Source organism: Mus caroli, unplaced genomic scaffold (genome assembly GCF_978045245.1).
Source record: "Mus caroli unplaced genomic scaffold, Mus_caroli_1 scaffold_2, whole genome shotgun sequence".
NCBI lineage: Eukaryota > Metazoa > Chordata > Mammalia > Rodentia > Muridae > Mus > Mus caroli.
This window is the reverse complement of record NW_028227257.1, coordinates 106,984,465-107,007,111: the sequence shown is the minus strand read 5'-3', so window position 1 is coordinate 107,007,111 and position 22,647 is coordinate 106,984,465. Positions and strand designations below refer to the sequence as shown.

At 46.0% G+C, this 22,647-nt stretch overlaps 1 protein-coding gene across 2 annotated transcripts in view; it reads right to left on the bottom strand.

The window, feature by feature from the left end:
- Wipf1 (WAS/WASL interacting protein family member 1) overlaps positions 1 to 22,647 on the bottom strand; it is a 100,268-nt gene that overhangs the window by 33,991 nt on the left and 43,630 nt on the right. The window lies entirely within an intron of this gene.

Sequence of the window (22,647 nt, the reverse complement as noted above, 5' to 3'; positions counted from 1 at the left end):
GTACACGCGAGTGCGCGCGCGCGCACACACACACACACACACACACACACACACGGGGCAGTGACAATATCATGTCACAGGACATTCAGTACTTCTGTTCCTACAAACCAAGAGCATCATGTGTTTAGCTAGAAGAGAAAGCAGAAGGACTCCAAGTCCAAGCAGGGTCAGGGCAAAAGGAAAAGACAAGGAGAGCCAGGGCCTCAAACTTAGAGAGGCTTATCTAGAAGGGGAAGCTTTGGTGACCAAGAGACGCATGGGACTGGGTCAAGTTGTGGGCAGAGGTGGAAGTGATGTTGGCATAGTCTGTCACACCGGCTTTGACAACCATCTGTGCGCTGTCAGGATATAAGTGCCACACAGAAGCCAAGAGTAGGGCCCAGGTGGAGTTCTGTCAGTTGTTTCATTTTATTTTGGTTTGTCTGTCTGTCTGGTTTTTTATTGTGTTGTGGTGGGAATAAGACAGGAAGAGAGTGTTTAAATTGTTTTTTTTTTCCTTCTCTTCTGCATGCTGCCATATCTTCCTGGAGGTAGCCTAGGGAATACGATCCATGTGGTTTTTATACTGCTTGGTATTTTGTTATCCTCAAAGCTGTCAATATTTAATTGTAGCCATGGAGCTCCTTTGTACACAAGCCACCAAATGGTCACCCTGTTGGAATGGACCTGAGACACAGAAAATGGTCCAAGACTTGGGCTGGACAGCTTCTGGGGTGCAGAGGAAAGAGTCATTTGGTCAATAACAGGGTGGGTGACCCTGCCAAAAATGGTAGAGTTGATCACCTTGGTTGCATCTTTTCTGATCTTTGCACACACATTAGGAAGCAGGAAGCATCTTCTAGTGTCTCTTTGGTAGCCTGACAGGATACTGACTCCACTGCAGACAAGCTGGGAGGGAGGGTTTTTTTTTTGTTTTTTTTTTTTTTTTCAAGTTTCCCCAGTCAGTCATTTGGAGAACTCAGAGCAGCCGGAGGGGAAGGGAGGTTCTTGGAGGGAATCTGGGGTCATCTGGGTAGAACAAACTCTCATTTGGCAGGCCACAGAGAAAAGCAAAATGTGCTAAGAAGCAGGAGAAGAGAGACTCAGGGACCCTGTGCAGGGGAGCAGAGTGTGAACTCTCTCTCCCCTAGGCGGTGACAGTGACGGTGCTGAGGAGTGATGTTGCCAGCTGCTTCCCTTCCGTAGCAGCAAGAGTTGCTCACCACTGGAAGCAGAGGCTCTCCTGCTCACCTCACCCAGTGCCCACCGTCAACAAGTGCCCTCACCATCTTCAGAGAAGATTTCCCTAAGTGAACGGACTAGCCTGGCCTCAGACATCACTTCCAGTTTTCAAGAAAAGTCAGGGTAATCTTAGTTAAAAGGGGAAATAAAAGCAAAGGGGATCTTCCTTTCTTTCTATCTCTCTTACTCTCTCTCTCTCTCTCTCTTTTTTTTTTTTTGTTTTTGTTTTTGAGACAGGATTTTCCTGTAAAGCCCTGGCTGTTGAACAGTCCTTTCACAAATCAGATATTTACATCAAGATTCACAAGAGTAGCAAAATTACAGTTATGAAAGAGCAATTAAAAAAAAAAACCCTTTAAGGTTGAGGGTTGCTACAACATGAGGAACTGTATCAGAGGGTGGAAGCATCAGGAAGGCTGAGAAGCACACAGCTAGGGAGGTAGTAGCTCAGTCAGTTAAGAGCTTACCTTCCAATTATGAGGACCAGTGCTCTATTTCCAGACCCACGTTAAAAAAAAAGAAAAAAAGAAAAAACCTAAAAAAACAAAAACAAAAACCCCTGGCCACCATGGTGACGCATGCAACCGCAGCATAAGGATGTGAGGATTTAAAGAAAGATGATTGCGGCTGGCTTGCTGGGGTTCACCTATTGGTCGGCCTAGGCTACTTGTTGAGCTCTGCCAGTGACAGCTGCTGACAGAATGTGGACAGTTCCAGAGGATACCTTTATATAGTATAAGAACTAAAATAGAAAATACTAATAGTCTGTGTTTCTTTTAAGGGTTTTGATACCTCAGACTTTTAGCTGACATCCCTGTGACCATTACGTTTGTTTTCAATATCTTATTTATATTAATCTTTGTCAATTTATTAGGTAAAAACTGCACACATGGGCACCATTAATTTTAATTCTGATTATCAGTGAGACTGACGATGTCTGGCATTTGTCCACTTCTCATTACATCTTTTTTAATTATTATTATTAAATGTTATTTGATTTTTTTTTAATTCCAGAGTCAACCTTTTATTTACCCAAAGCGTCATGCGTTATATTTTTCCCTCAGTGGTGGGGATCAATTCCAGGGCCTCGCGTGTACCAGACAAGCACTCTCATACTAAGCTTCATGATTTTTTTTTTTTTTCAAAAACAAAATGGAACATTTACCCACTGGGCCTGGTGGGCAGTGGCTATTCTCGGGAGCTTATAAATTAGACCACCTTGATTTTGCAAGTGTGGTTAAATTTTACTGTGACAACTGTGGGAATGGTCTCTGTGCCAGGCTGGAAGGAGGACACAAGGTGTCTAAGCACATGGCCCCACAGCAATGCAGGAACACCTGGAAACTTGTGTTATATCCCTAAAACAATGAGGAATAATCGGTCTAAGCTTCCTTTATCTTCACTGGCTTCGTCTGCCATTATGAAACGATTTAGGAAAAAGGAAAATCAATTTTGATTTTTTTTTTTTTTTGCAGGACTTCAGAGCTGTCAAACAAAGTCTGTTTGAGTACAGGTTGTCCAAAGCAACTCTAATGATCTGTGACAGTGACCTCTTACAGCTTCCTCTTTATCTAGTTCTGACCAAGTCACAACCTGAGATGAGGGTGGGTGGTCTTTGCTTTTCACAGTCCACCCTACTGGACTGAAATGTTTGATATGTCTAAATCAGACCCGCAGATTCCCCGGTGCAGCATGCACGGCACACATTACACATCAGCATTAGGCTCCAGTAGTTATCACATCGTTAGTGGCCTGAGCTTCCCGGGTAGTGCTGCTTGGTGAGGAAGAAACCTGAGTAGGCGGGGGCAGAGAGTGAGGCTGCGAGATGAGGAGGGTAAAAGGGCATCAGAGGGATGCAAGGCAATGGAGAATTTGATTTGTGTGGTACTTGAAAAGCACTAAGTACTGGTCACCTCAGTCAATTCATACCCAGTTCCCAAATACCCCTTAGCCCCACTTCAGATATCTTCCATCCATCCATCCAATCTGTGCCAGCCCAAATTCCCATCCACTAGCACAGAGGTGTGCTCAACAAACCTAGACAGACGCTTCCTACAGGTTGAGCCAAATTAGACACATGCTCACCGCCTTGTATGCCACCTGAAGAGAGTTGCTGCCAACCAATAGGAAAGTTACAGTCCAGGAGAAAAAAGGGGGCCACCTGTCCCAGAATCCTACATTACAATGGCCATGGCCTTTCTTGGACTTGCTAAGATGACCAATGGCTCTTCACGGTGGTCTCGTCCCACCTGTATAGTCCAGAGCAGTGGTTCTCAACCTGTGGGTTATGACCACACTGAGGGAAGAACAACCCTTCACCTAAGACCATCCTGCTTACCAGGTGTTTACATTATGAATCATAACTACCAAAATTACAGTTATGATGCAGCAACAAAAATAATTTTATGGTTGGAAGTCACCATAACACAAGGAGCTGTATTAAAGGGTTGCAGCATTAGGAAGGTGGAGCCACTGGCCTAGAGGCAAAAAGGTAAACAAAGGAACAATAATTGTGGATGTTTCCAGCGGTAACAAATAACAAACAGAACATAGGCCTAAGCAAGGGCCTGGTCTCTCTGAGCTAGTGGGAAGCGAAGCCACCAGCCTAGCAATCTGCCCAAATTCAGCCATTGCCAGGTGATGGCACCCTGACTGGGGAGACACCAGTGACAGGAGCTGAATAAAGCTGTGGTAAAATGTGACGCCCCTCGCTGGCAGGGTGCTCGTGGAGAGCCGTGTGGAGATCAGGGTGAAATCCTACTCTGTTCACAGGACCTCCTCCATATCCACACTTACTCTTCCCTGAGGCCTCATACCTTGAGGAGCCTCCCTTGTTTTCCTCATCCTTGACACAGGCTCTCTCTATTAGCCCATGGTGATCTTCCTCACCCCTTTGATTACAAGGTCTTACTATTAGCCATGAGAGCGCTCCTCCCCTCCTTGATATAAAGTCTTGCTTTGGACCCGTGCTAATAAGATGAGTAACAGCCCTTGTACTCCTGGCAATCCTCTGGCCTCAGCTTCACAGGGGTTGGGATCACATGATGGACTTCCATAGTCTGCCCTCTATTTTCCAGTACTGGGTATCAAACTCATCCTCCGTGGTCTAGGTAAGCACTCTGTCCTAGACGTGGAGGCTCAGTTCCGAAACTCCTCCTCTACTGTGGGCACAAAGGCTGAGGGCAAGCTCCCTCCCACTGCTTCCTCTATCCCACTATTTTGAAAACGTAGATGACGATTTCTCAGAGATGCTGAGAGATAAACAAGGCTGCAGCATGAACAACGACTCAGGCAACGGAGACCAGTGGCTCTCTCAGGCCCGGAGCTACTCCGGCCACTACCTGCACCATGTCTGAAAACAGCCTTAGACAATGTTAACATCATAACACTCCATTCAAACATGCTCCAAGACGATTTTTAAAAAGAGCGCACAGTTATTTGTTGAGAAGCAAATGATATCTGGTATCACTTTGCTGGAACCAAGTGTTTGTAAACAAAGGACACTCTAAAAAAAAAAAGCCCATGGAAAACCCTACTCAGCACCAATTTTCTAGTAAGGCCAATTTCTCTGCCTCTTTTGGTTTTTTTAAAGATTTATTTATTATTATAAATAAGTACACTGTTGCTGTCTTCAGACCCACCAGAAGAGGGCGCCAGATCTCATTACCGATGGTTGTGAGCCACCGTGTGGTTGCTGGGATTTGAACTCAGGGCCTTTGGAAGAGCAGTCGGTGCTCTTACTGGCTGAGCCATCTCGCCAGCCCCCTCCTCTGCCTCTTATATAGAAGAAGCTTTTGAAAAGAATCAATTTTAGCACGTGAATCCGATACGATTACCATCACTACAGAAGTTCGGGCTGATACATTTTAAGCTTCTAGCTCTGTTTTCCTTTGTAAAAAGCATAAATACATTTGAAGTTTAGAATTTACTCATACGATATTTTATAGCGTTACTCTCTTCACGGCAAAAGCAGTTAACAAACTTATGGGAAAGAATGTGTAGTTGGCATACTAACATTTAAAAGTATTATGGTCTTTAACTGTTCAAAAATATTTTAAAGAATAATAAAAGGAAAGCTAAGGATGGCCTTACTCAAACTTCTGTCTCTCTCTGTCTCTCTTTGTCTCTCTCTCTCTCTGTCTCTCTCTCTCTCTCTCTCTCTCTCTGTGTGTGTGTGTGTGTGTGTGTGTCTCACTCTGCAACCCATGATCCCATGATGTCCTCAAACTCAGTCATCCTCCTGCCTCTGCCTCCCCCATGCAAGGAGTTACCATGCCTACTTTCAATTTCTACAGTATATCAGGACCAGAGAATCTGGGAGCATCATATTCTAAAGCGCGGTGTGAATTTCTCAGATCAGGCAGATGTCAAGCAGAACACGACCCCATCTAAACCTCTGCATGTCATCATCAGGGCCGACGCCTCAGTAGCAACATGAAGCATTTCCTGGAGACCCCAGCCATATTACTGCCAAAAATCATTTTCATGAACTCACCCTCAAACATGAAACACAGGGTAGGGCTGCTCTGCTGTCCCTCGGTGACCACTGTACCGAGCTGGCAGGAATCTCTCCCTGTACAAAACTCTTTCCAAGCAATGACTTGGGAGGAAGTGGTATACTGATACCATGGTAGGGGGAAAAGTCCTCAAATACAAAGATAGCTCAAAAGTCTCTGTGGATGGCTTAATGGAAATAAACAACTCAGTTAGTTCCAGTTCAAAATAAACCCAAGAGTCCAGTTTACTTTGGCCATAGCTGCATACGTGTAGAAAGCTGAAGGTCCCACTTATGCAGTAATTTTGTTGTGTGCTAAAGGAATGAATAGCCAAGGCTGTCCACCCTGAGGTCAGGATGCAATAAAAGCTACATCTGCCCAGTGTGGCTGCAGAAACAGAATCACACGAGTCTGAGAGGGTTTCCCATCTTAAGAGAGAGGTGGGCTCCCGGCCATTTTGCTCTCCAGGAGCTAGAGCAAGTTTGACACATTTTCCTCGGGCTGCTCCTCACTGGTAGCCCATTCTGAGTCCACAACAGTCTCCTGCTGCTGAGACCCGCCCATGGAGACTTCTTGCAAGGGTACTTTCCCTGCAGAACTAAGAGAGGAGAGGGAACCCTGAGAAGCCATGGTCTAACCGCCGTTTTGAAAATTGCCAGTACTGAATTTTCATTTTTGCTCATTTAAAAACAGTCTGTAGCTGGACCTTGTGGTACCTGCCTTTAATTCCTGGGGGGCAAAGCAGGCAGGGCTCTTGAGTTTGGGGGCTGCCTGCTTTATACAGTCAGTACCAGGCCAGCCAGGGCTATGTACTGTGACCCTGACAACAATGACAACAACAGTAATAGAGACTAGTGTTTTACTTGGTTTTGGGAAGCAGCGTTTTTCTGTTAGAGCAGTTGTTTTTTCTAAGCAGAGGGGTGTCACCCAGCAAAATTTCAAAAAGCATTTGATGTTTATTTCACATAAACTTTTACTTGGGATGGACCTCGTCAGCCACTTTTTAAATCTTGCTTTTAATCTCGGTTTTATGCTGTTTTTTTGAAGTATTTAACCAGATAGGATTAAGGGTACACAAATAATTCCTCATTTTTGGTCATACAAGAAAACTGACCTCATGCCTGAAGGAGCATTCTTTTCCCTTTGTCCCTTGGGGATGGGAGGGGAAAACAGAAAGAGTGACTAAGTTTAATATTTTGTGTCATCAACTTCTAGCAGGTTGGTGAGGTTCACTCAGGGCCCAGATCATATGTTAGAGCAATTGGACAGTTAAACAGCAGTTTGCCTCTTCAGGGATCGGCTATGACACTGAAGCTGGGCTACCTGCTCATGGTGGACTCGGGAGGCCTGTTAAAAGCCTTACACCTTCTGCCATTTGTCTTTCTAGGTGGCTCGCCACTCGGCCAGCCTCTGCAGCCGATCAAACCCAGCAGAACCTTCTAGAGTGCCCTGGAAAGAACACTTAAGGGCTAGAGCGAACCTGTGTTCAGTGTTTCCATGCTAGTCTCTGGCCAGGGGAAACACCGAATCAGAGGCATCTGGGAAAGACAGATGGCCCAGAGGAACAAAGACCTCTCCAAGCCAGAAAGCACCAGCCCGCCTACGTGCCCACCTGCCTGTCCTCAGCTGCATGCAGACACCGAGCCAGTGGCACCAGGGGCATGGTAGCTTAGGTCAGACACAGCCTGCAGACCAGTGTGGTCTAACTCCCCAAAGAATAGATTCTTATCACGTCGGAGCACAGAGTAGTGGAAATGCGTGGTTCTTTAGCAATGCCAGAAAACAGAGACATGTGGTCTGTGGGGAGCTCTACATGCAGTGTTACCATCCTTCCACAGAGCTTTCACACAGGTCTCTCTCAGTTCCAGAAGGGCATGAGAACGCTCACATCTCTCCGTGTGGTGTGCACACCATGTTTTTCTTGGCTGGTCTGTGAACAGGCCTAAGAGAGGGGTGGGGCTGCAAGGTGAACAGTTCAGAGGTAGAAAGGGTATGGCCTATAAAGGCCAAGTTCAGCCAACGTCTTTGAGGTTTTCTTTCATTTCCACAGTTCTGAGTCACATAGCTTCCTCTTTGGACTTTAACAATAATTAACGAGTCTTAGAAAATGAATCAGTATTCATTGGAAAATGCTAAATGTCATCTTGTTCCTTATCCATGGTTTTATGTCCCTTAGAAATGTTTTTCATGGTCTCCAAGACTATTCAGAATTGAAGTTCTGTATTCGTAAGTGCCTCTGTGCGGTGTCTCCATTTCCCTGTGAGAGCAACGCCAGCCCTAGCCCACTGGAAAAGAGCTGACCCCTGGACCAGGGAGATGTACACGCAGGATGCAGCTCACACTGTGAACTGCTCTGGCCTGGAAGGATGGAAGAAGGAAGCCCTAGACACCGCCAGTCCGTCCTAGTCTCAGAAGAAGGAACTGGGAAGCATGGAGTCCAGGCACAGACAGAGGAGAGGCCAGCATCTGTTTTATAGGGATGTAGGCATCTGAGCCTTCAACAATCCTTATGATATGAATACCAAGAACGATAACTAACAGTTACTGAACTCTTGCTACGTGATAAGGAGTGTTCTAGGTGCTTTTAAGTGTCATCAACTCCTATCTCACCACATGCTGGTGGTGTTTATGATGATGACTGTGGTAGTGTTGCTGGTGGTGATGGTGCCGGTGGTGATGGTGATGATGATGGTGGTGGAGGTGCTGTGATATGATGATGGGGGATGATGATGATAATAATGATGGAGTAGTAGCACAGACAAGGCAAACAACATAGCAAGAATCTGATCTTACATGATCTGTCTCAGGAGCCCATGCTTCAACATGGTAAGCACCTCCCTTGGTACTGGTCCTGGATTCCCTGCCTCCTTTATTGCCTATCCTTACAAGGAAATCCCTCAATAAAAAAGTCTGACTTAGGAAATGGTGCAGGCTCTGTTGGAGGCCTTCCTTCCTGGGATGCGGGGTTCGTGTGAGCTTAAGGGGTGGCCCAGTGTCCTACTAAAGCTGGCTGGATTTGTCCTGAAAGAGGGCACTGCTGAAGATGGTCCCATGGGCATTTATGGGTCCTGGCAAGGTGTCACCTGAGGTGAGGCACACAGACGCCTCTTTCTTCACTAGCCTATTGTGCTCGATCCTAGATTCCCACTGCCCCCAAACAGTCACTGCCAGGTGTCTGTGGCCCTTACAAGTCAGTGTTACCAGACACCAGGCACCAGGTCCTCCATCTTTCTACATCTACAGCACTCAAAATAGTGCCTTTGACAAGCATTTCGTGTGTGCCTTTTTTCTTTCTTAAAATATGAGAATAGCATCCATCAACTCTGGAAATCGGTGACACAATTAATTTTTTAAAGATTTTACAGTAGTGATAGGAAGCAATGAACATTGATAACCTTTTTTTTTTTTTTTTTTTTGAGACAGGGTCTCACGAAGCTGTCTAGCCCAGGCAGGCCTTAAACTCCTGCTTCTACCTCCCCAGTGCTGTGATTATTGGCATTAGCCATTACACCCACTCACCCACCGACAACTATGGAAAGCATTTTCCTCTAGTTTTACATATGCCTCAAATATTTTAAAGTTAGAATTATTCATGTATGTGGTTTGGAATTATCTCTTAACACAAAACCTTCCTAGGTTTTATTTTTTAAAAAATATTTAGTTTTATTTTGTGTGTGTGTGTGTATGGGCTTTTTGCCTTGAATGTTATATATGTACACCACACGCATACAGTACTCACAGAGGCCAGAAGGGGGAGTTAGTGCACTTGTGGGCAGTTGTGAGCTGTCAAGTAGGTTCTAGGAATCCAAGCTGGGGTCTCTGCAAGAGCAGCCCGTGCTCTTAACTGTGGAGCCATCTCTCCAGCCCAACTTTTCTTACTCTTTCATACTACTTAGATGCTCTTTGAAACTGTGAGTTTTAAAATAACAGGAGCGTTTTTACTTAACATCCTCCTGCCATTAATCGCTTAGTTCTACTTTGCTTTTATAACTATGCTGGCACTAATATGCTTATAGAGTCTGCGTATGGAGACACACTTTTAAGCCCAGCACTCAGGAGGCAGAGGCAGGAGGACTGCTGTGAGTTTGAAGCTAGCCTGATCTACAGAACAAGTTCCAGGTGTAAAAAAATAATGCCTATATCCAAACTTGTGCCCAGCTAGTATTTTGCTATAGAATCAATGGTAGACACGGAGGCGCCAGATCAGAGGTTGAACAGTTTAAACTTGCTTGAGTGCAGACTACCCACTGGGAGTGCTTACACTCCCTCCCTCCCTCCCTCCGGCCGAATAACATGAATGCTCCACTTGCCACTATATCATGGTTAAAACAAAAGACTACATTTTTGGGAAATATTTACCCTAATTGATTTCCTCAAAGGGTCAGAATAGTGACCCACACATTTTAATTCCATGTACATATATAATATGCCAGAAGGAGGGTTTACCCATTATTAAGAACAAACCCATTATAACTGGAAATTTCCAACTTCAGGACCCCACAAGCCCAACACGCTATGGCATTTCAGAATGGAAACTGCATTAGAAGCCATCGAGCCAATCAACTATCTTATGTATGAACAGAGTAAACAAACTCAGAGAGATTCAGTGGCCCGGCCAATGTACCAAAACTGGAGCAGGAGTGTAGGTTCAGGCACCAAGAGTCCAGGTTGGCACTTCAACCTAATGGAAGGAGCAGCTCAGTGTTAGCGAGATAAGAAGAAAGACGATACAGATGTATTTGCAAAACAAGTTATGCTCTAAATTCTATTTTGTCTTCAAGTATGAAATCAGAAAGAATTCTTTTATAGGAAAAAGCAAATGTTAACATCTTAAATTATACTCTATTGAATTTACAAGTTTCTTTTCTTTGCACCATTGACATAGTCAGCATGTATCCACTGGACTCTCATCCAACCTGCAGTTAACTAACTGTCTACAACGGCAAGTTCCTGTGCAAGTACTGAGGTAGAAGGAGAGGAGAGTACCACAGTGAGGAGTGAGGTACTCCCTCTGGAGAGAGGTGGGGAGGAAGGCGCATGAGCCATAATCATAACATGTCTGACTGGGTTATGATGGTCATGCAGAGTATACCATAGATGCTACCGAGCAACTGAGAGGGGCAGCTTCCTGGAGGAACTGTGCCTACACTTAGAGGAAGCCGGGGTAGAAGGAGAAGGGCATTGATGAAGTGCTGTCAGATATGGCTAGCAACAGCCCTGGGGAGAAACCTATGTGCAAGGTGAAGCTGGAGAGGTGTCCGGGGCCAGGCAGTGCTCAGGAATCCGTACCTTTGTGTAGCCTGTTGAGGAATCCGTGGAAACTACTGAAGCCTCTCACCAGCTCCTCAATGGACCATTTCATAGTATTCAGACATGTATAGTCTCTGGATAATTTCCCAGCTTCAGACACTTACAATTAACTACACAGTTCTGAGACACTTCCACACTACCAAAATAACAGAGCTGTGAGTTACACAATGACATTGCAGTCAGGGATGAGACCTCAGAGATGATGATGGTCCTGTTGGATCCTGCTTAGCGCAGTTGCCTTTTGTATAAGTGCACTCTGTGATGTCAGCACAATGATGACATCACCCACAATGCATTTCCAAGACCATGTCATCCTCTATAAGAAGTTATATATACAGGCTGGAGAGATGGCTCAGCGGTATGAGCACTGGCTGCTCTTCCAGAGGTCCTGAGTTCAATTCCCAGCAACCCCATGGTGGCTCATAGACATCTGTAATGGGATCCAGTTTTTTTATCTTTTTATTTTTCATCTAATCTAAAGAAATCTTAGTACATATTTGGGCGCTATCCTAATAAAATGTAAAACTACATCCATGATTTTGTTTGTTTTGTTTGAGACAGGGTCTTGCATAGAAAAGTTCGATCCTCCTGTCCCCACCTCCTGGGCTACAGGGGATGACATGTTTGCATGGGCCACCACTCCCAGCCTTGAATTTCATATGGTACAATGTTTTTCTCCCTAAGGAATATTTTAATTAATAATTGTTTAAATAAAGAATTGCTTATCCATAGTTCTCAAAACCATCTTCTAAACCACCAACAGGAAAATGGAGGCACGCAGCGCTGGGGAGGGAAGTGCGGACGCCATCTTTACAGTAGGAGAGTCCGGAGGGGAGGGGCACATGCCCTCCCCCATGCCTCTACCCTCCCACGTCAAGCCGTGACACTGTTACCCATTGCTTGTTATTCAGACTGGTCAGCACTCGCTCCCAGCAGCTGTTAGACAGCTCAGCTGTGAGCTCTACCTGCAAGGGTGCAACCACCTTCCTATTCATCTTCCAGAGTTTTCGGAGCTGATTAAGTTTGGAGATTCGGCTTCTATCTATAACTCCCATATGGCAGAAACAGCTGTAATATCTGCCAATGCCCTCCTAATACTTCTTGTTAGCTTAGTTATTTTTCTTCTGTTAAAGATTAATGTACTTATTTTATGTATATGAGTACACTGTTATTGTCTTTAGACACACCAGAAGAGGGCACCAGATCCCATTAGAGATGGTTGTGAGCCACCATGTGGTTGCTAGGAATCGGATTTCTGGAAGAGCAGTCAGTGCTCCTAACCACTGAGTCATTTCTCCAGCCCTAGCTGGATTTTTAAAAAATTTGGTTTATCCATAAGCCCTGAAGACCTTAATAACTGAGAAATTTCAATGAGGGAGTTTCATGGTATCAAACCGGCTTAAAACAAATTAGTTATACATTAGAGTATGTGTTTCCTTGTGTGTTGAATAGCAAGATCTAGTGGATAGGCCATTATGTTCTTCAAAGTGGAAATGGGCATAAACAATATATAGAGATGTCTGCAATTTTAATATGCACCAATTAATCTACTGTTGTGTAATCAATTACCCCAGAATCTCACAAGCACTTAAACCAAGGCTATTACATTATATCACAGAACCCATGGGGCAGAGATCTTCTCACACAGCCTAGCTATATTGCCTCTGACTGTCTATCACAGGACTGCAGCCAAGGTTTCAGTCAGGGCTGTAATCTCACTAGAAGGCTTGACTAAGGGAGAAACTGCTTCAGAGCTTACTCATGCTTCAGTCTCCACCCTCCCCAGCCCAACCCCCTCTTCCCCACCTTCCCCCAGCTGTTGGCAAAATGCCTCCCTTGGCTCCGTAGCATTTAGTTCTCTATAGGATAGTTGCTCATGACACTGTGGTTGGCTTTCTTCAGAGAACAAGACAGTGAAGATGGAAGCGGAAGTCTCTGCAACCTGATCTCAGAAGGGCATCCCTTCCTCTCTGTATACTTCCTTCACCAAAGTGAATCATTAAATCTGCTCCACAGGCAGGGCAGCTCACCAACAAACGCTTGTCATATCGCTGACTGTGGGTCTGAAGGAAGGGTTGTATAGAAGAACTTGAATTTCAAGGGACCTGGATCACTGGACACTGTCTTGTAAGTCACCTGCTACCTGGTGACATACAGCATCTACAATTTTCTGCACAAGATGTCACAAGGGTCCCTAATTCTACCTCACTTTGCTGGCTACATTCACAATGCAAGGAAATGCAAAACTCCTAGGGGCTAGTAAAGACAGAGAAGGGAAGCTTCCTCCTTAGTTACCTGCATTTCTATTTTATGTGTATGAGTGTGGTGCCTGCATGTATGTTTGTGCATCACATGCATGCCTGGTGTTCATGGACGAAGGCACGGAATCCCCTGAAACTGGAGTTACAGACAATTGAGAGCCACATGGGTGCCGGGAATCAAACCCAGGTCCTCCGCAAGTTAAGTGCCCTTAGCCACTGAGCCATCTCACCAGCCCCAGAAGCACCATTTCTCTCTCCAGTTTATAGACTTCAGGTAGAATGCCTCTTCGTATGAAGTAAACAGTCTATCTTACACCATCTAAAAGCCAGTTGGGTGCTTTGGGGGATGGGCACAAAGATTCTCTTTTAAAGCGTGGGTTTGTGGTCCACTCAGAAATATATCCAACTCTGAAGACCTCCCTTGCCAAAGGCAAATGTTTGGCCTCGGTGAGTAACTCCGGGAGTTCAGTTTTAGGGACTCTTTACCTACTCTGGACTTCAGCAATCTGCGTTAGCAAACAAGCCCTGGTTTGAAGCAATAGCCACCTTCCTAATGCAAAGTAGAAAACAAGAACAGGGGAAGAGCTGGGTGGTGGTGGCACATGCCTTTAATCCCAGCACTTGGGAGGCAGAGGCAGGCAGATTTTTAAGTTCGAGGCCAGCCTGGTCTACAGAGTGAGTTCCAGGACAGCCAGGGCTACACAGAGAAACCCTGTCTCAAAAAAACAAAACAAAACAAACAAACAAACAAAAAAGGAACAGGGGGAGATAAATGTTTTCCTGCAGGATTCTTCTCTTTTAAAAGCTGGGGCCACTGAAAACAGGACCAAAATCCTCCCTGGAGGAGGGTGGCGCTTTACCTCTGTTTCTTTCATAGTCACGACCCCTGTAGCCACACTGCCAGCAAGTATGGAATAGCCTGGGCTACTGTGGAAGAGGCTGAGCCACAGAACCAGTCAACTCCCCAACACACGCTTGCAGGTTTCAATTCTGCCATCCCGGACCTCAGTGGAAATCTCTTGTCACTTGCTCACAGGAATGCTTTGTTCTCATTTTCTCAGGGTAGGACAGAGGCCACATATAACATGTTTCATAACTGGACTCTGTCAAGTGCTAGAACTCGGTCCCAGAGCAGTGCCTGGCACTGTCTTTTCAGCTGTGGAATTACAGAAGTCTTGGGGACTCTGTTGTTCGCTGAGGCAACAGAAGCTGCAAACAATTCACTAACTGGTTTTTGAAGCATCCCGATTGTTTGATAACCAGCATTTCTGCGTCGGGACAAACAAATACCAACTATGGAGAGTACTGCTTGGAAACGTCCCCTTGGGAGGATGTTGCTTATTGGAGCTGACCTCCATCCCTGCAGCACTCTGGCCTGCGTGGAGAGGACAGAACCCAGCTTTCTTCCCAGTTCCTGTGCTGCGGCCACAGCCTCTGGGTCCTGGATTACTTCTAAGGCCTGCAGAACATTTCACTCATATCTCCCTGGGGCATCTGCCTGACAGTATCCCCGAGTCCAGTTATATCTGGGCATACAGACTGGGACACTGCTGCTGGCTAACGGCTTTTGTGTGGGAGAGTTCAAGTGTTCTGTGGGTCTGCCTGATCAGCATGATTTTAACTCACAGGTAACATCGCTCCCAAGGTGCCCATCACTGTATGGGGCAGAGGCCGAGGAAACATGTTATTCATGGATCTGTGGATTGTCCCACCTAAGAGCAACTACTTGAAATGGGTGGGTTCCATTATGTTAGGTTTACTGTGAAAACCATTCTGCAGTGCTGCTGGCTGCTCGTGCTTTTTGAACTACTAAAATGCTCCAGTTTGTTTTACTTCATGCTTCTGGGAAGTGGATGCAGGGAGCTCTGAACACACACAGACCTGTGGAATTCAGTCAAGTCACTTCCTCCCTGAGGAATTCTCATCAGAGTAAACAAGACTCATGCGGCACCTGCCTCTGATGCAGGTTGAAGATCCAATGGAGATAATTTACAGACAGACGTGACAAATGGGCTCTTGGTATCTGAGAGCAGCAGTAGAACTTAATCTGTTTCCGTGAAGAAGAAATGCCAGCCAGTATCATAATGCAATATTTACATAAACATAAAGGTTGAGGCTGTCTGACCTGTCTTGCTAACGTTTCCATGTCAGCAAAGGCAGGCTGGACTTGATCAGCCATTGATTTTGCCAATGTTGTTAAGACACAGACTTTTGATCCTTAAAACAAATATTATAGAATCCATTGGTGATTAAGGAGTTAAAGGCAAGGCTTGAGACAAGAAACATGCCTTTTCCCCACTTACCCCCAAGAGCTCCGTCTCTCTGAGCAGACATCAGAAATCACAGGCTCCACAAGACGCAACACCAGCCCTGCCCCACCTCCTCTACAAGTGCTTCATGGGTCACAGGGTAATTTGGGAGTGACACTGGACCGCTGAGACCACTGAGAAAGAGCAGTCTGTGTCTTCTAGAACCCTCTTTTAGGTATACACATATATACCCCACTCTCCTCATGGACCTCAAACTGGTATCTCGAACATGATAAACCATGAACTCTAGATGTCTCCTGCTGTATAGCCACCCTGCCCACTGCCTACATTCCTTTTTTGACAACATTTCCATTTTTTCATGTGCTTTGGCCAAAATTCTAGGAATTCCATGACTCCTCTCTCCTCCAAACGCTATTCAACCCAATAATTAATCTTACTGAATTTTGCTCTTTAGATTTTATTTTTGATTATGTGTATGTGCGGGTTTGTGCATGTGAGTGCACTGCCCTAGGAGACCAGTAGGGGGCCTTGGGTAGCTGTGAGCCACACCGCATCGGTGGTGGGAGCGAAACTCAGGCTCTCTTAATGGAGCTATTTCTCTAGCTGCTCTGATTGTTTCTACCTTCAAAATGTCTAGGCTGTGCACCTCCTCAGGTCTGTCAGCCTGGCCTGTGGCACCTGCCTCCCTCTCTCTCTGGTGCAGCACCCAGGATTCTTAACCATTTCTTTCTTCCTTTCTCCCACTCCCACAGTCTACAGTACAGTCAGGCCACAGCGCTTCCTTCCATCGCCTGGATTTTTCTAAAGTTATTTCTCACTTTGAGTGAGGGACAGAGTGCCCGCTGGCCCACTGGACTCCAGCACTCTGCTTCCAGCATCTGCTTTCTCCCTTCCCTGCCCGAGTTCCAGTGGCTCCTGGTTACTCCGTGGGCATGCCAGCTTTCTCCCATCTACCTGGGTGGCATCTTCTCTTACTCCTTCCAGGTCTGTACTGTCTTCTCACAGGCATCACCCCATCAACCATTTAAATTCACACCCACCACTGCCCCGTTTCTTTCCCTTTCCTGTTTACTCGGTGACCGTGACTCTCTAACCTTCTAAAAGTGTATGTTATAAAAGCTCGGTATGGTGGTGCATGCCTGTAATCCCCACACAAGGGAAGCCAAGGCAGGAAGACAATGAATGTGAGACCAGTCCGAGCTACAGAGTGACATTGTTTCAAAAACAATGAAAAATCATGTAGTGTTTCTTATGTATATTGCTCAGGGTTCACAGCCTCCAACTGGACAAGAAGCTCTACATGGAAGGTGATCAATAAATATTTCTGAATTAAGAGGAAATGTCAAGAAAGGAAGAGGGGAAACGGAAATGGAAAGAGAGGGGGAAAAAAGCAAGCAGAAAACAAACCTGACTATGTAATAAAGCCCAGCATCCTAAAGGGCCTTGTGAGTTCTACTGCAGAGCCTGTATGTGTGCTGTCTTCTCTCCTTGTAGCACTTGTAGGAGAGATGGCCCAGTTGATACAGTGCTTGCTCTACAACCCTGAGAACCTTAGTTCAAGTGTCCAGAACTCACTTTTAAAACCCTGCTGTGGTGGTTCCTGCTGGTAACCTCAATGCTGCAGAGGCTGAGTCAGGAGGATCCTTGGGGCTTACTAGCCAGCCAGTAACCGAGTCAGTGCTGGAGAACAACTGGGAAACCTTCAACACTGACCCCGGGTGCCCCACCCTGCTTGTAGTATTTCATTCATTTCATGTGCATAGGTTTTGTTTTGTCTGCATGTATGTATGCACCAGGTGAATAGCTGTTGCACACAGAGGTTAGTGGAAGGCATTGGATCTCCCAGGACTGGAGTTACAGACAGTTCTGAGCTGTGTGGGCGCTGGTATTGAATCTGGGTCCTCTGGAAAAGCAGCCACTACTCTCATCCACTGGGCCATCTCTCCAGCCGGCATGGGATATTTTAGAGAAGAACAGAGGATAAAAAAATGACACCGAGAAGAGGCTGCTGTCTGCCCAGGAAAGACCCTAAAGAGTGGCTGTGCTGTTAAAAGGCACAACCTGTAGTTTTCATTTGCAGTTCCTGACCAAGGCAGGCCCTAAGAAGCTAGGACTTCCCCAGGCGGATCATGAAACATCTAATCTTCTCTAGCCTTTTACTCTTGGAAGAGGTCACAAAGGAATTCTCCAACTTGCCTCTGCCCTACGGTAGTCAGACGACCCTCCATTCCAGAGGGGTTCCCTGCCCCACACCCTGGGTGGCAGAACTGCTGCCTGGAAAGGCCAAGAACGCTGAACACACAGGTTTCCCTGGTCAGTCTCCATCCAGCATTATCTCTGCAATGAAGCTTCTATCAACCCAGTAGGATAGGGCTAGAGAGTTTCCAGAGAGCTGGGGGGGGGGGGCAGACAGTGGAGATTTCTGCTGAAGGGGGGCACACCAAGTCCCTTCTCCCACATTTCAGCCTGTGTCCTTTGTGATACACTTCATAGTCAATGGGTACACACAACTGTCACCCTCTGTTCTACAAGCTTCTCTAGCAAATTAGTCAAACCTGAGGAGGAGTTGTGGAAATACCAATTGGCAGCCCATTAGTTAGAATCACAGGCAGTGCAGCTTGCAACTCACACCTAAAGTGGGGAGGTGGGGAGGTGGGGAGGTGGGGAGGTGGGGAAGTGGGGAGGTGGGGAGGTAGGGAGGTGGGGAGGTGGGGTGCCGTCTTGAGCCCTCCACCTGTCAGACGCTATCCCGGGGTGGACCGTGGCAAAACTGAGCTGGCTCAGAGGACATCAGCAGGTGTCTACAGCACAAGTGCCTGCTCGCTCATGAGTGTAAATTCTCTCGTGCTTTCCAGGGTCAGAGATGTGATCTGTGTTATGAATGTGTGCAAGGAGAAGCTTGAGTTCAGCTGGGAGCTAGCCTAGACGCAGGTTAGCAACTTCAAAGCCAGCCCCCACGGAAGAGGTCCTCTGTCTTAGGCTCAGGATGGCTGACCCTCATTAAAATTCACAAAGAGCTGCTGGGCATATGAGAATATACAGACAATGTCATTCTTTCCACTGAGCATGCCTACCGTCCGGACGATCCCCTCCGGAGACAATGGAGTCTGCTGTGGGTTTCAGAAGGTGGACCAGCAGTCATGTCATCAGTGCTAAGGGTGACTGGCTCTCTCAAGGACTCTTCACCCAGCTGACACGTATCCATACTTTACAACAGATTTCAGCCATAGTTTTGATCCACATCTGCGTCTACAAGAGTCAGTCTATTTTCCTGTCCTAGTCCATTACTAGCCATTCCTCTTCCTTACTTCTCAAGGACCAGGTCCTTACACACAGGCTTCATCTGGGTAAGATGGATTAGGTTTCTGCCTCCAAGGTTATAGTTACATTGTTGTCTGTCAGGGGGATGCAAAAGGAAGTAGCAGCAAGCAGAGGTGACTTTGTCAAACCTGCAACCTCTTGGTCTGCCCCACATTAAGCATGAGTCGGCAGAGGTGCCACCGAGGCTCTGTACTCAGGCTCCAGCGCTGGGATCAGTTCTAGGCTGGAGTGCCACTCATATAAGCTGTTCTAACCTCCGTCAGGCCACTTGACATTTCTGGGTCTGTTTCCAAATTTTAAAATGAGGGAGTCCTAAAGTCTCTTCTCTTTCTTAAAAAAATAAAACAAAATAAAATCTATTTTCTATTTGCCTCCTAGAATTCTAAATGATGACCAGAGCATCTGCAAGCCTCTTTCCTAAACTCTTCCCAAAGCCAGATGTTCCTGGCACCAAGGAAGGGAAAAACAGTTCTTCAATAACCTGACATTTGAGTCTTTTACCTCTGGCTTTTCCAGATCTTCTCTTACCACTATTTCCCTTATAAATCCTTAAAAGGAAAAAAAAAAATCGTAAACCATTTGTCCTTCCTGATTCCTCAGGATCTATCTTATACTAATGACTCTTTCCCAACTATTTCCCTTGGGCACACCTCTCGGGCATTTACCTCTGGGAAGCGGCTCAGCACCCTCACTCCGATCCCTTTTTACAGGGAGCCCTGTTTAACGCACTGAGTGAGTGGCTGCACAAGGAACTATATCATCTACACATAAAAATTCTGGCTTCAGAAAGTGACAGTCACGCAGTGGCAGGAGACATCTGGGAGAAGAAATGGAGAGGAAGACATGGCACTCTGTGGGAGAGGTTCTGGGAGAAACGCTGGTAGCGGTTCAAGTGTGCTCATGTCAGTGAGTTGTAGAGTTGTATTACTTTCCCAAGAAGGCCCAGTGCAGGGAGAAGCTGAGCTGAAGCACCATTGCTTTTCCTGTAAGAGTTTCCTCTGGACAACTTTCTGCAGAGCAAGTCGGTGAGGTACCGGGCAACCCCTCCTCTGGACCTATACCCAGTCCTCTGAAGTCAGAAACTTCCTACAGATTTCTAAGGCCTTTAAGGAAGACCAGGTCTTCCCACTGGTGACCCAGAGATCAAAGGAGACACTTTAAGTACCACCACACAGAGAATAGCAGTGCCCACTGGCAACCTCTTCAAATGAGTCCACACATACATGGGTAACATCTTAGTCTAAACATGATTCAAATAATTGTAGACTCCAATATACCATCTCATCATGCTTCAGACAGAGTCTCACCATGTAGCCCAGGCTGGCCTCAAACTCAAAAATTCACCTGCCTCTGCCTCTCAAGTGCAGAGGATTAAAGGCATGCACCACCATGCCCAGCTCATGGAACAAGTTTTAGCTGAGAAAATAAGATCCCTAAAGGATTCTTCCACATATACCACAGATGCACAGACACACACACACACCTTATTACAACTCAACAACTTCCTTTTATGCCACACTATGATTTCCAGCTGTTATAGCTTTGACCTGAGGAGTTCTTCCTACAGCTCGAGCTTTAGAAGCCGAGCTCCCACTGAAGCAGTGCTCAGAGCTAGGACTGTTAAGATGTGACTGGATCCTGAGGGCTCTGACTTCATCAATGGATTCATTCCACAATGGACTCATAAATGGATGCATTATTGGAAGGCGTGGACAGTACTGGTGACACCTACTTATAGGTGGCAGGACACTGAGGTTGTATGCTAGAAAGATAGACTTTATCCCCTGTCTCTTCCTGTCTCTTTCTTTGCTTCCCTGCTACCGATAGGTGGATTTCCCACTGCCATTCTCTTACTCCACAACGGTCCTGTCATGCTACAAGTACAGGAACCAGACAACCATAGGCTGAAACCTTCACAACTGTGAGCCAAAACCATTTATTCCTCCATAACATAGCACATACCAGAAATGTTATCACACTGAATGAAAAGTCTTATTAAACCACACAAACTGATGTTAATGTAAAATCCATACTGAAACGCAGGATGAACACAAGTGCAAAGGAGCCAAGGTCACTACACACAACACCAAAACAGATATCCTGCTAAGTGTCTAGTTAGTTGGTCTCAAAGCAATAACTTTTCATTAGGACAAAGAAATCACAAAACTGGCAGGTAAAGGAATATCCACTCAAACAGCTGTGGGTTTTGATTCCCAGCGCTGTGCTCACCTCACATGGAATTCTGGGAAAAAGATGCAGTATGTGTCAGGTCTGGGAAAGGAAGGTTGAGGGCCCCACTCCTAGTTTTTCTTTAGAGAATCCGTAATACGTCCATACTGTCTCTCACAAAGCTGGCCATTCTTCTCTCCAGCTTTAAGATGACAACTCATCTCTTCTCACCTTCAAGCTGAACTCTGTTTAGCTTGGCAGTAACGCCTAACACTAAAACTCTCTAGTGCTTTCCCAGTCAGCATGACCTACCATCTGCCACCCTGGACCCACCTCTCTTTCAGACCCCTTCCAGCCTGGAGGTTAGGATGTTGTATAAGGAGAACCCTTCATAAACTTTTTTGTAGCATCTCTAACACAGTGGAGGCAGAAAGCTGGTTTAAAAAAAAAAAAAAGGCCAAGAAATGCCTACGGGAGAGCAGAAGAAATGGAAACAGCTTTTGGATCAATACATATGCAAAAAAAAAAAAAAAAAAAAGACATCAGGTCCATCTGGAAAGCATTTTAACAAAACAAAAAGGCCCTTTCTAGTATGAACAGCAGATTAGCATAATTCAAAACTCCCTAAACAGCAAAGCTCTCTGACAAACTTTACAAAGGGAAAGAGGACCAAAAGAAGTGCTCCTTCTAGGGACGCCCAGCCATGGCTGAGCCGAAAGTCGCCTCTCCCCTGCTCTAGGGTAGCACCAGGAAGCAACAGGAAGGAGGTCATCCTACTGCAGACCCTGCTTCAGGGTCTCAGGCATTTGTAGTAGAGGCTCCGACCGACCTGCTCTGGTCCACCGGCTGCAATCCTGAGCTGCCCCTGTCAGCACTAGGGAATGGTTTTTGGGAAAACAGTGAGGCTCGGATCTCAGCTTAGAGAGCCTCCCTTCAGCATCAGCTTCCTCTCCACTTTCTTGCACAACGTGATAGTAAAAAATGAAAATAGGCTGCAATCCGAGTACATACCAATACCGAGTCTTTACTTTCATCACTGCCCTGGTTATTTTGCACTACTGGAATGTAAACATTCCACCAAACCTTTCACCCCTTGTTGTTTTTCAATCCAGACACGTTGGAAAACTAAAGCCAGACCCAAGACAGAAAGGAAACCGGAAACTGATCCTAGTCCCATCTCTCGGTCGCTATTTGTTTAGGCATTTGGTTTTAGACAAGGCCTCTTGTAGCTCAGACTGACTTTGAACTCATTCTGTAACTGAAGAAGACCTTAAAGACCTGATCGTCAAGTCTCCACCTCCCGAATGCTGAAATGACGACCACACCCAGTTTCCGTGGTGCTGCAGTTAAGAGCGTCAAACCCAGGCTTTGTGCACCCGAGACAAGTGCTCTACCTACTGAGCCCCAGCCCCAGCCAAAGCAAAACAACCCCGCTGGCTAACTCGGCTGTTCTAATGCTTTACGTGACCTCCTTCCTCCTCTTGACTCAGACTTGAGACATTGCCCTTGCGCTTCACAGGTCTGGAAGCAGCCGGTTACTTTGTGAGAATTTCTGTTGACTTTGCTCTTCGTGCGGAAGTGTTCCCTCGGTGGTCATCA